Source organism: Crocodylus siamensis, chromosome 15 (assembly GCF_052110815.1).
Source record: "Crocodylus siamensis isolate JL-2025a chromosome 15, ASM5211081v1, whole genome shotgun sequence".
In the NCBI taxonomy this organism is placed as follows: domain Eukaryota; kingdom Metazoa; phylum Chordata; order Crocodylia; family Crocodylidae; genus Crocodylus; species Crocodylus siamensis.
Window position 1 is genome coordinate 6,689,541 of NC_143409.1, and position 13,615 is coordinate 6,703,155.

Here is a 13,615-nt window from a genome sequence, read left to right on the forward strand (position 1 = left end):
AATGGTTACACTGAGAGAGACTCATCAACCATTACTGATATCAAAGCTTTGTCCTGGGCAGCCTCGGTCACACAATGCAGCCACTGGAACTTCTGAAAACATCCCTGGGGGTTAGCAGTACACCTTTCCTTGTCCTCCTTGTTTGCTGCAGAGCCTAGGAAAGGGGCAGGAATGGGCAGAGGGAGCCCGGGTTTGATAGTGAGCCTCCAGTTCAGTGTCTTGATGTGGTTGGTCTCAGGGAGCTTCACACAGCCCTTGGTAAGCTCCCCACAGTTGCTCAGGTCATTTATGGGCCCTCTCCATTCCTTTGTATTGCCACTCATTCAGCAGCCAGCAAAAGATTTCGGTCATGCACAGGCCTAGAAAAGTGCTCCTCTTCTGCTGGGCTGTCCAGCAGATCAGCATCCTCCCTGGCGCCCTGGCCCGAAACACTGTTAAAATTCAGACTAGTAGCCGTCTGAGTGGAAGGAGCTGGGATTAGGGCAGTTAGGTCGCGTTGGAAACGATAAGGCTTTCAGACTGACTTGTTGCGTGGCCGTGGGCTGGCAGTCTGGCCGACGGGAGCAGGGCAGGGTGTCATGCATGACAAGGCAATAGACGTCTCAACCTGTGGCCTTGCCACGAGGCAGAATATAAACGGGGGATTTGTTTCTATCTTCCCTGGGACAAAAAAATATATATAATAGGCTCTTTCATCACCTTGGCAGGACCTTCTGCTGCTGCAGGCTGTGTGAGGGGGAGGCGGGCCGGGGACCAGCTCTGTAAGAATGCACAAGTGACTTGGGCACAGGACCAGCAAACCCTGCAGAGGGAAGAAGGAGCAGGGCAGGGAGAGGGGAAGGGAGGGGGAAGCCTAGCAGGAGGAGAGCGGGGTTGTACGGCATCTTGAACACAGCCAGAGGAGGGAGCAGGACTCCCTGCTGCAGGAGCTGCGGCTCTCTCTGACAGCCCCAGGATGCAACCTTCCCGCTCCAGTGCCCACGGGCTCCAGTCTGTACGGTCTCATCCTGCAGCTGTGGGCTCCGAGCTCCAAACCCCACTGCATGCTGCGATTATCAAACGTTCACCATTCACGCTTCCCCTGTACAACTGATCAAGTCCTGTGTGTCTGGGGGTGAAGAGAGCAGGACATGCAAATCCCCTACCCCCCAAATTGGGCAACTTTCACTATTAAAGGCACCAGGTTGCACACATCTGTCTGTGTCTTGACTTAGCCGTGTCCTCTCAGCCCAGCTGGCTGCGGTGGTGTTCAGAAGACTCCTGGCTACCTTAGCCCAATGTGATGTTAGCAAATGGGTCCAGCTGTACAGTGCTGTGGCATGTGAGGAACTGGGGCAAAAATCCGGAGTCAGGAAGTCACAGGCAAGGATTTTATTAAAGCATCAAAAGCAAATACTAAATGAGCTCCTGCGTGCATGGCAGGAGCATGCAGCCTCCTGTTCCTTTGCCCCCTCATTCCCTCTCGTGTTGCATTACTCCAGTAGGCGAATGTTGGGTCTCCTTGGCATGCTGCCATCCTGCACTTTGGTGGTGTAAGCCACGCTGACATGCCAGATTTGCTGTTTAATCAACGAAGACCTGTGTGAATATGGGGTGCTCTCTCTTGCAGTTGATATATCATGCATGTCTTGTGGCTACAATGCTCCTGCCAGTAGCACCTATGCATCCTGGGAAGCCCATTCTCTCATAACCAGCTGCTAGTTTGGGCACACTAGTTCCCATCTCAACACACCATTAACTTCCTTGGGAACCTCTGTGGCCATGGCACTGTTGCAACTAGGCTTACCCCTGCATGGCTTGTCCAGTAGCAGTGTGGGCCAGCCAGCGGGGCTTGGGGTGGCACAGTCACTAAGGTGCATGGTTGACAACCCAGAGGCCACACGTTTGAGGCCAAAGCAGAAGTATTCCTGGTGTAGTCTGTTGGATTCCAACAAATCTGTGAATTCTGCTAAATACCTTGTGACAAGGACACAAAGAAGGAAAGGAAGGGGAAGCCAGCTTCCAGAGAGCAGCTGCAACCTGCCTCTGCACTGGCCAGGCCTCCCTTACTTGCTCCCTGATGCTAGTGAAAGCTTCCTGCACTGCTCCCTGCAGTGGCTTTCCCTACAAAGAGGCTCTGAAGATGGCGTGGTCTTGTGGCTAACTGTCTGGCTCCACTCTATATATGAGGAGCCTTCAGCATGCAACAGGTATCTTCACTGTGTCGTGTTGCCTTCCAGCCTGAAAGATCTTACCTGCCTTGTCACAGAATCCTAGATCATGAGGGCTGGAAGGGACCTCAGGAGGTCACATCTAGTCTAACCCCCTGCTCAAAGAAGGATCATCCCAGCCAGAGCTTTGTTGAGCCAGGTCTTAAAATCCTCGAAGGATGGAGAGTCCACAACCTCTCTGGGTCACCTGTTTCTGTGTTTTCTATCCTTCTAGTAAGAAAATTCTTCCTAACATCTAACCTAATCTTCCCTTGCTGCAACTTGAGACTATTGTTCTGTTATCTGCCACTACTGACAGTCCAGCTCCATCATCTTTGCAACCCCACTGCAGGGAGTTGAAGGTTGCTGTTAACAACACCTGCCCCCCCCCCCAGTCTTCTCTTCTCCAGACTGAATAAGCCCAGTTCCCTCAGCATCTCCTGAGAAGCCACATGCCCCAGCCCCCAAACAATTTTTTTGTTGTCTCCATTGGACTGTCTCCAATTTTTACATCCTTTCTGTAGTGTGGGCCCAAAACTAGACACAGGACTTCAGATGTGACCTCACCACTGCTGAATAGAGGGGGCGACTCACTGCCCTTGACTTGCTGGCAACACACCTACCAATGCAGCCCAGGATGCCATTAGCTTTCTTAGCAACAAGGGCATACTGCTGGCTCATATCTGTCTCTGCACCCGCAGAGCCAGTGTCCTTGACTTCCGAGGGGCTGCTGGAGGACACTGCTGCACTCTTTCCCCAGGTTGTCTGCCAGCATCCTGCTGCAGTAATGCCACCATGAGCAGGAGCCATTCATCCTGCCGTGCTGGATCTATGGCTTGGCACCTGCTGGAGCAAGCCAGTAAGAAGCGTGGCAGTGAAATGACTTGGCAGACCAAGACGTTTCCATGCAGGAGCTGGGGAAGGATGTACCAGCTCTCCCAGAACGCAGTGCGGACCTATTCCTGGAGTGGATCCAGTGACTGAGATGCTAAGGACTGAGGGACGCCCCTTAGAAACGTTGCTGCAGACTCCAGCACTGGCAGCATTCTGCTGGGTGAGTTTGGCGAGCGTGAGAAGCCTGTGGCTCTGCAGTTGCCACTCCCGGGGCCCCCAGCCCAGGCAGTCTGTGCAGAGAGTATGTCTCCTTAGTGCTCCTGTTGAAAAATGGGGTTTGGTATCAGACTTGTCCTGTAACATTGGACAAGTGTCTCCCCCTTTATGTTCCTCTGTTTATCTGTGCTACAAAACCAATGTGCTGTGCCCCCTTCCACGTGCACATTGTGAAACTTTATTAAGCTGTATAAAGCTCCTCAAAGGAAAGAAGTAATTAAAGTGCAAAGTATTAATATTATTTGATTTGAGACAATGAATTGTATTCATGCCCGCCGTTTCCTTGGAAGGCCTCCATGGAAAACAGTACTTCTAATGAATCCACTATTAAAGAAAGGTTTACTGTTAAATATTTGAACATAATCTCAAACACATTTGTTTGATAACACTGGAGCATGGGCTGTTGTGAAGCAAGGCTGCCAATAGGAAAAAAATTAACAATTTGAACATTCCAGCAATTGCTGGAAAGAAGATGCGATTGGTTGGCTGATTTGTTTCTCGGCATCCTAATTAAGTTGGGTAGCCCTGGGGGAAGCACAGAGGCATTTGAATAACTTGTGAATTCCGTTTTGCAGCTGAAATACCTCTGTTTAAATTAGGTCTGGTTTTTAATGCAAACCAAATCAATTAGCTTTCAGTCTATGAATATTTGCCTTGCCCAGCTCTGCTGACTCCAGGTTGGTCAAATTAGCTTCCAGTCGCATAGTACCTTGCAAGTGTGATCCATCCGGCTGGTTTTTTTCCTCCCCCTGTTTCCAAATCATTCTGGAGGTGTCTTGTCTTTTGAATAGCACGTAATTAGCATTCATAAAATGGAAAGTATGATACTGTATTACTGCGAGGCAGAAAGAAAAAGAAATCGCAGCCGCTCAAATTGGAACGGCAGCTATTACGGAAGAGCTGAAGAGTTCAATCGTTTGCAGATGTTGCGTCTGTTTTCTGTCTTCTGCTCGTCGGGGTTTTTGTTTGCACCATTATTTATTAATTTATTTATTTGTTTGCATGATGGCAAGATCCTGAGGCCCCAAGCAGGACTGGGGCCACGTTGTGCTAGGCACTTGGCTGACATCTAGTAGAAACATCCCCTGCCTCAAGGACATTACAATCCAGGTGGCTAGAAAAGGACTTGAGGGGCTGGGAAATAACCACAGAGAAATGTTGGGATTTGCCTGAGGACAATAGGACGGGGATGGGATTCAGACCTCCTAGCTCCCAATCCAATGTCATAACCACTGGACCACACTGGTTACCGCCAAAGTGACCATTGCCCATTGCAGCTCTGCTCAATGACTGCTTATGGTGGCAGTACCAAGACAGATGAGAAACTGGGTCCTACAGGGCTAGGCCCTACAGTGGCAGGAGATGCCTCCAAGATGGAGAATTAGGCTTTTTAAAGTTGGGCGCATGATGTGACACGTCTGGTGCTTTTGGCTGTGTTTCCAGTTCTTGGGCTTTCAGCCTCGTGATTCAGATCTATCATTCTTTCACTTGTGCTTCCTGATCTTTCTCTCTCGAGTTTTTTTACTGAAGTTGGGGTTTTTTTTCTTTCTTCTGCCCATGTATTCTCACTCTTGCTCTTACCCAGCCAGATTGACTTAAAGCAGGTGTGGGCAAAACGGCACATCTGGCCCGCAACAGACTCCATTTCCCAGCAGCTCCTTCTGGCTGCTGCTGCTAGACCTAGTCCTGCTGCGCAGACACCCCAGCCTGTCCGCCCCGCACACACTGCCAGGGGCAGGACCCTCGCAGGCAGGGTGGCAGGGATGGGGCTGCAGCTGGAAGTAAGAGGGGCAGGCGGGGCTGGGGAGACCCTGGGGTCTTGGGGCAGTGACAGCGTGGGGCCGGGGCTGTCTGAACGTTACTTTAAAAAAAATCAGTTGTAGATCTACTTTTATCTGCCCTGAGTATGAGCACAGTAAATGCACACAGTAAAATATGGAGTTGATGGAGCTAAAGAATAAAATATATGCAGCACTTTTGGCTGCTCTTGGCAGGAGGGGAGGACTCCTCAAGGACTTTTCAATTGAGGAAGATGGTGGAAGCACTGTGGGTTGCTATCATTTTGATACAGGGTCCTTTACTTCAGTGTCTCAAAGCTTCAGTGCAATAACCTTGGTGTGTTTTAGCTCTATGTGCATTGCAAATTGCTCTGCGAATTGCACACCTGTGTTATTGGGCCCTGATATTTGGATGTCCTGTGGATGCTTGCAGAAAAGGAGAGCTACACCGTTGCATCGCCCACCATGTACAGCCACCCTGAAGAGAGGATGTGGCAGAAAGCGTGATTTGAAAGGTGCAGAGTTGCTTTTTCTCTTCCTTGGAAAAGCAGGACTTCGCCGTTTAGTTTGGACACGAAATAGTAAGGGAAAGATGTTGTTTTTTAAGGTGGGAGATGGTGCTGCTTGTATACACAAATAGAGCTTGCTGCCATCTGTGGACAAGTCCTGTTGGTGGTTGGAAAACAAAATTTCAATTACAAGTAGTATTTAAAATGGAAATACAGGCAGGGTGGCAGCCGATTACCCCAATCCGGGGGCATATGGCCACATGCTGTGTCACAAAACAGCAACATTTTTTTTTTGTCTCCTGCGCTTTATGACAAACACATGGTCGGGCCATCTGGTTTGTCCTGGAACTGGTCTCTAAGCTTTGGATCACTATTCAAACAAGTCAAATCAGTCCGCTTTTTCTCCAAAGCAAGGCATTGGAAGCCTTGTGGGTAGCGGTTATATAATGCTGTGCCTCGTGAAATAAATGTTATTAATAATAGCTAAGGGTCTGAAAAGCCTCGCAGAGCCTGTCCCACTGCTTCAGTTGCTGTGCTCGTGAATCGTTCCGGTCAGTGCTATCTGCTGCTGCGCTACTGCGTCCCAGCAGGAAGTCCAGCCAGCTGCTGTCTTGTCCTAGGATCCTTTGTTCTGCGTGCATCAGTCCCTTTGTTAGTCTGAATTTGCACAGACAAATCCAGAGCAGAGCAGTGACTAATACAAGTGCAGTGAGACCTCCCCTGGCCCCTGCAGCCCCTGCTCGGACCCCCCACCTGGAGACCCTAACCCTGTGAGGATTGCTTCTACCTTAAAACAGAGATTCAGGACCTGCTCTTTTCAGGGAGCCTTTATTTCTGTCTGCTGTTTCAGTGAATAGTTGTTTGTGACAAAGCGGTGTTTAAAATTGGAGCCCCGTTCAGCTAGGGCAATCTCCAGCCTCTCTTCACCCATTCCAATGGCACAAGCTACCAGTGCGGCAGATGGCATGATTGTCACTTTGTGTTGTGCTCCTTCTTTATGGTTTTGGGGCTTGTCCCGGTGCACCAGTTGCTCCGGTTCAACTCAACCCTTTTTTAAATCAATTCCGCTAAGTGGCTGCAAACTGCCGTGTGGATACTGTTAAACCCATTGAACCCTGGTTGCTCCCCATTTAGATTCAATTGAAAAGGAATCTGCTGAAGAGAGTCCAGGCAGGGTTGGTTTTTCAACCAGCTAATTCAAATGATTTAGAAACATGACTTTCATTGAGCAATAGTTGCACGAAGACTAGGTCTCCTAGGGCCAAATCTCCAGCCAATGTAAATCTTAGAAAGCTTCAAGCCTCATGAGAAGAGTTTTATGTCACCTAAAACCTTGGGGAAGGCAGCTGGTCCAGTGCATGTGGGAAGCTGACTTAAAATGGTGCTTTGGTCAGAAGTAATGGAGTAGCAGAGCAAAAGACATGAGACCCTGGAAAATAGGATCAGGGCAAAATCCCATCAGCATTGCCAGGTTTCCATTGGGAAAAGGAGGCACTGAGGCATTTATCTTTGATGAGAGGCAAAAATGTTGGTATTCCCCTATGATGGCTTTTTAATAAGGTTGTGAGCCCCCCTACTCCTGTGCAACTGAGCTATCAGGGGCTGGTGGAGGGACCTGGTCCAAGAGGCATGACCCAGGACAGGTTACAGCGGCCGTGTTGGCATTGAGGAAGTGCATGAACTCAGGGCTTTGGGTGGCAGCCCAGGCTCCTCTCTTCCCAGACAGCTTCCCCCAACAGCATTTTGGCAGACAAAGCATTCAGCACCCAAATTGTTCATTGGGAAGAGCAGTCAGAGAGCATGGCTAGGTGCAGACATGCAAAAAGCCGGAGGCAGAATCAGTCTAAATTACATGGTTTTCTGCAAGCAGCCAGTTTAGAAAGTCTAGATTGTAGTGAACAGACCGCACATTTGCCCTGGGCGGGGAGCAAATCTTAGACTGGATTCTGCCATTTTTAAACCAGTCTACATGTGCTGAACTTCTGTTATGGGTATAAACCAGTTTCTGATCACTGATGCAGGTAAAAGTGGAATGAATGTCTGCACCTCGCCTGCGGGGTCAGCTGTGACATCTGAGGGACCTGGCAGAGCGGTGCGGGAGGGAGGGGTTGAGAGCGCTTGGAGCAGCAGCAGACCCTTTAAGGCTGAAAAATGTTTCGATGTATAACTTGCTCCCTGCCACTAAGTTATCATCAATTATTAGGGTTTCTTTCAATAAAGAGATGTAAAGTGCACTCTGGGATGGAAGGATAGGAGGGTTGGGGCAGGGAGTGAGCTGCAACAAGGCTGGAATTAGAGTAGTTCAGTCTTTGCCAAGGAGCAGAGAGAGGTGAGGCTGCTGGGTTTCCTTGTGATCAGACTCCAAAAGAAGAAGAATTAGAATAAATGAAGAGCTGCCTCACCTGAAAATGCCCACTGGCTTGTTCTTTACCATCTAACATGGGATTTATACCAGCAAGCAGCAGTGTAGCCAGCAAAATCCTTAAAGACTTTTGGCATGGTACTTTGGTGTGGCCAACTCATGTCAATCAGGGACATTTAAGAAGACTTGAAATAAGCTGCACTCAAAAGGGTGAAGTAGCTTATGATCATGGCAACTGGAAATGGTAAAATATAACTTTAAGACCTATAATCTGTTATTCAGAATGCTACTAACTAGTGCAGGATTTGCCTAGCCCTTTGGTAATATCCTGGAAGGCTGTTTTTAGAGAATAAAGTGCAAGGTACGAAGGCTTGACCTGCCAGCATCATTATTAACTCTGATCACTCTCAGAACACCAGTCACAAAAAATATAAACCTTTACTTACAGTAGTTATGCATGAGACACATAAACCAAACTGGAACTATTGCAGTACTGTACAAAACAAACCACAGAGTTTCTTCTGCAAAGGCATCATGGAAATTATATTTTTCTCTGTGAAATACTTTAGCTAAAATATTTTTTGCCCCTCTTTTCAGATTTTTTTCTATGAAATTTTTGGGGGTGTTTTTTTGTAGAAAATAAAATCCCCAAGCCTGAAATTTGTTTTAGTAGTTTAACCATCAGGGCCTGCAAAAAATTCAGGTGGACAGGCAAAAACATTTTGGTTAACTGAAAGCTTGCACCTAATGAGTGAACTTTAGTTTTTGACTGCCAAAAAAAAGAAGACGGCGCTTTTGTGTTTTTTTTTAAAGAAATATCTACAGGAAAAATCAAAAAGCCACGAAGATTTCCATTTTTATGAAAGAGGCATTTTTTTTATTGTGGGGGGAATAGTTTGAGGGGAAAATGTTGACTGAGTGCAGTCAGCTGATTTTTAACTCCCAACATGCACCAAAATGCCAGAATATTTATTTAAGGTGTTAGAGCGAAAAATTAACATCAAACCTGTTAATGCCACGCATCACGACGCTCCGTTTTTAATGGGTGCTTGTTTCATCTTTCCCTGTAGGGGAGGGAGCAGTATCCTTTTGGGGAGCGAGTAACATGCCGCTTGGCTGGTAGAGGCCTGAGTAAAAGAGCAGTTTAAGGAAGAAGCGAACAAGTACAAAGGAAGGATTTCATAGTACATTTATTCCAAGACAGCCACCTTTCTATAATTGCCCTGCAGCACTTTTTGTGTCATCCTGGGCTAGAACTGGCATTTGACAAATCTCACCCTTTCTGAAATCACATTATATTTGATCCTGCTGGATGTCATGCACTGCTAAAAGCCAACAGATGTCAGAGCAATAGACAAGAAACCCAACCTAGACCTCCTTCTAGGACATAGGCCCTATATGGAGGACCAAGAGCCACCTTTTACACCGGGGAGAGGAAAGCTGCTGACTTTAGCTAGAAGGCAGAGCACTCGGAACAAAATAGACTGGCCCCCAACTAATGACCGCCTTCGTGTTTCACTTATTAATTGCAGTGCGCAGAAGAGACACGGCGACTTTCATCAGGGCACGGACTCCATAGAAAACATGGCTCAAATCCCTCACTGTGCACAAATAAATCCTCCCTTTCTTTTTTTCTTTCGCAGCAAAGACTCAGTGAGTCAAGATCAGGGGACTATTTGCTTGGATGGGCGTGTGTGGCTTTGCGGCCAGCACGCGTGTTTACATGGAAACAAAGTCATGCGCACATGTAAAAGCCCTCTCATTAAATACTGAGGAGGCCTGTAGCATAGAGATCTTGATGTGAGGAAGGACGGCGATCAGCTGGAGCGCGAGTTGTATGAATACAGACCTCACATAAAGCTTCACTTTTCAGAAGTACTGAGTGAGCCTTATGAAAGCAGCCCAGGGCATGCTTGGATAGAGCTGCTGTGATTTTATCGCCAACAGATGAAAGAAGAACGACGGTGGCAGCGTTCCTGCTGTTAGAGCAACACATCCTGCAGCCCCGTGCTGTGAGAACTAGTCCTCAAGGCAGAAGGATCAAAGGGGATGCTGCCAGCTCACGAGTCCCGGACCCGGAGCTTCCTAAAGTCACTGTTAAAGAACAGATGGTGGTATCCCAGTTTCCTAGACATCAGGGCAAGTGCTGCCATGGGATGAGGGTGCGGGACCCACAACAGCTGGGTTAAAACCCCTGGGCAGTGTGAAAACCCGTGGGGGGTTGTTTTTGATCACTTACTTCATCACTGATTCTGCAGAACTGTCAACACCCTTGGTGAGAAGGAAATATAAGCCCCCGCTTGTCAAAGCATCCAAGCACACAAGTTTGTCCTCCTTCAGCTAGTGGCTTGCCTTTGGTGGAGCTTAAGCCAGTGCTGAAATGCTTTGCTAAACAGGCGACAGGTTAGCACCCTTCCAAGGTAAGCCTATACTTGCGTACATGGCTAAAGCAGGGCTGGAGGTAGCACGTTACACAGGGACCAAACCTCTGGGTGTGCTCTGTGGTCCAGTGCCCTGCTCTGCCCTTTTCTTCAGGGCTGGGTCAGCTTATCTCTGCCATTTGGTACCGTCCATTGGCCTTCCTATATAAGCTGCCCCACACCTCACTAAACGCATGATGCAGCCTCTGTCCTGGGACGGTGCTGTCTAACGCTGAAAGTCATTTCATCAAAGGACTTCTCTTGCAACCAGTATAGGGCACATGGGACGGTATAAGCCAAGCAGGGACTGCTTTTATTGGTATCTGTGGCTGTTTGCACTGTTCTTGTTACTCTTGTTTGCTGGGCCCATGTTCCATGCTTATGTACATGCAAGTATAAAAACAAATGCAAGTATTGGATCACCATAGATCCAACCTTGGAAATATTTGCTCCTATGAGTATGGGTTTCCTAAGTGAGGTCCGGGCTTCTCTTTAGAGTGGGGTGGCCGGGGCAGCAGCACACAGCAAGCTGTGGGGTAGACAAGTAGTGTGGTGCAGATAGGGCAAGGAAAGCAGAAAGAAAAGCATCAGGTGAGGCAGGGAGCAGAAAGCAGAGCAGTCAATCAGGCAAGAGAAAGAAATTGGAGTGGCATGTGGGGAGGGTACGGGGCTAATGTGTGGCATGCCTGCCAGAAAGGTTGGTCCCCCCCACTGACTTAGAGCATCTTGTAGCCCGATTAGATGATGCCTTTGCGTATCCCTCCCAAATACCATGGGGAACTGGTTCTTAACTTCATTGGACCTGCTGCACCCCTCATTGGACTCACAGCATCCATCCCTGTTTTGCGACATGAGTAGCACCCAATTTCAAAACTGCATTTAGGTATTGTAGTGCTTACCCCTTTACACAGGGGCTGGGCAGTAGGGGTAGGGGATTGTCCAGGTATGGACAAACCTGAGCCTGACTTATCTGTTTAGCTTATCTGCTAGTCTCCTCTCACCTTACCTGTCTCCTTACACCTTGTGGCACCCTTCAAAAGATCTGGCAGCACCCCAGGGTGCCCTGGGACCCTGGTTGAGAATCATGGCCTGAAGGCTTACCCATCTGATAAAACACAGCACTAGGATTTGAACTCCCTTGCAGGCTCAACAATCTCCAGTGACCGTAACCCTTTGTGTAAGGGGGCAAACATCTACTTTTTCAACATCTTTCCATGTTGCCGTGTGGGGGCAGGCCGACGTTCAGGATCTCAATATTGTGCTGTTACACATATACACACAAAAATCAATTTGGCGCGCACACACACACTCCAGGTGCATACACCCCCACCAGGCACACCCATGCATACCTATCACCAATTCAGGCTCATACACGCTCGAATGATAGTGACATGCAATCATACACAATACATGCATACATACACATATACACACAGGTTGATCACTGATTCAGGTGACTCTGTGTGTGTGTTGGTGCCTGTGGTACTTATGCTTGGGGTGCTTGGTAACTAAAGAGCAAGTGGCATAAATTGGGGAAAAGGCAGTGGAGATGAAGCAATAGCAGTGGCAGAGAGGGGAAAAGGCAGTGGGGATGAGGCAATAGCAAGAAAACAGGAGTTTGCAGGCAAAGAGGAGCTCAGGACGGCTGGAACCGCAGGGGCATGGGACAGGTATTGGAGGTGGCGGAGAGCCAGAAGCAGGAGAGGGAGAAATGAGACTGAAGTAAGAGGGGCAAGGAAAAGCAGAGATTGGAGCACGGCCAGAACCGTAATAAAGCAAAACCCAACTCAGGGGTCCAAACAACAGGCTTATTAAATGAACACTGTGCTGAACAGCTTGGTTCCCACACACACTCACACAATGGCAGCAGGAGAAAGAGACTCAGTGGAAGGGCTGGAGTCCATAGTTCCATAGTTTCTTGGGTCGGAAGGGACCTGAGCAGATCATCTAGTCCGACCCCCTGCCATGGCAGGAAAGGGTACTGGGGTCAAACAACTCCAGCAAGATGTGCATCTAACCTCCACTTAAAGACCCCCAGGGTAGGAGCCTGCACCACTTCTCCTGGAAGCTGGTTCCAGACCCTAGCCACCCTGACTGTGAAGTAGCGCCTCGTGATATCTAACCTAAACCTACCCTCTGCCAGCTTGTGACTGTTATTCCTGGTCACTCCTGGCGGTGCTCGGGGGAACAGTGACTCCCCCAATGCCTGCTGATCCCCCCTGACTAGTTTGTAACAGGCCACAAGATCCCCCCTCAGCCTTCTCTTTTGGAGGCTGAACAGGTTCAGGTCCCGTAGGGAAGAGATACAGAGTCCAAGTCCTTGGTTGAAGAGAGTTGGAGGTGATAGCTACCTATCCAGGCTGGGAGGGGGTCCTCAGTCAGTTGAGGTCTTTCTCCAACAGGTGTTGTCCAGAGGGGGTCGCCGGCAGGGCTTCTGGGTGGATAGGCAGCGTGGAGCAGGTCTGGTCCAGGTGAAGATGGCATCCCCAGGAGTCAGTCTTCACTGCCCCTTTTTATGGGGCAGACTGCCTGTGATCTCCTATGGGGAGGGCAATGTCAGCCCTGGTCCAGAGGGCTCCAGATGTTCAGTGTGCGCATGTGCAGCCTTGGCACCATGGTGGGTTGCCTCGTCTTTTGTGTCTTGAATGTGGAGGGTGGTTCCAATGGCTGGGTCCTTGGTCCAGGTATTGGTTTTGATGGTGGGGTGATTTAGTAGGGGGTCCTGCTGTCATTGTGTTTCACTTATCCATTCATACTCTTGTTTCAGGCATTCAAGGAAAGCCAGTTGACATGGGAGAGGTTACAGAATTGCGACAGGGTACAGGGACAAGATGGGAACAAGACGGGAATGGATACTTGACATCACTTTTTACAGACACAGGCCTAAACCATACAATATTAATATGAAACAATAAAAATGCACAAATGATAAGAATACAATATAATACAATATAAAACAGTAAAAATCAATACAAACATAACAGAACACTATTTACAATGTATAAAAAAGGGGCTTATTACAATAATAATGTACAAGAACTTAGCTTACCTAGTACTACTTTCAATCACTTATAATGGCTAGAGAGGGCAGAGAGAAAGTCAGGTATGGTTGGGAAAGGGAAGGGAATGTATTTTTAAATTTAAAAAAAGAAGAAAAACTGGGGTTTTGCTACATCCACAGTGAGGTATGCATGCGCTGACCGTGGAGAAATGAGTCTGGTGTCTAAATGTAAAAGCGTTTGTGTGC

At 48.3% G+C, this 13,615-nt stretch overlaps 1 protein-coding gene across 2 annotated transcripts in view; it reads left to right on the plus strand.

Moving 5' to 3' along the window:
* Positions 1–13,615, plus strand: part of PCSK6 (proprotein convertase subtilisin/kexin type 6) — a 124,148-nt gene that overhangs the window by 27,665 nt on the left and 82,868 nt on the right. The gene's annotated exons all lie outside the window — the stretch shown is intronic.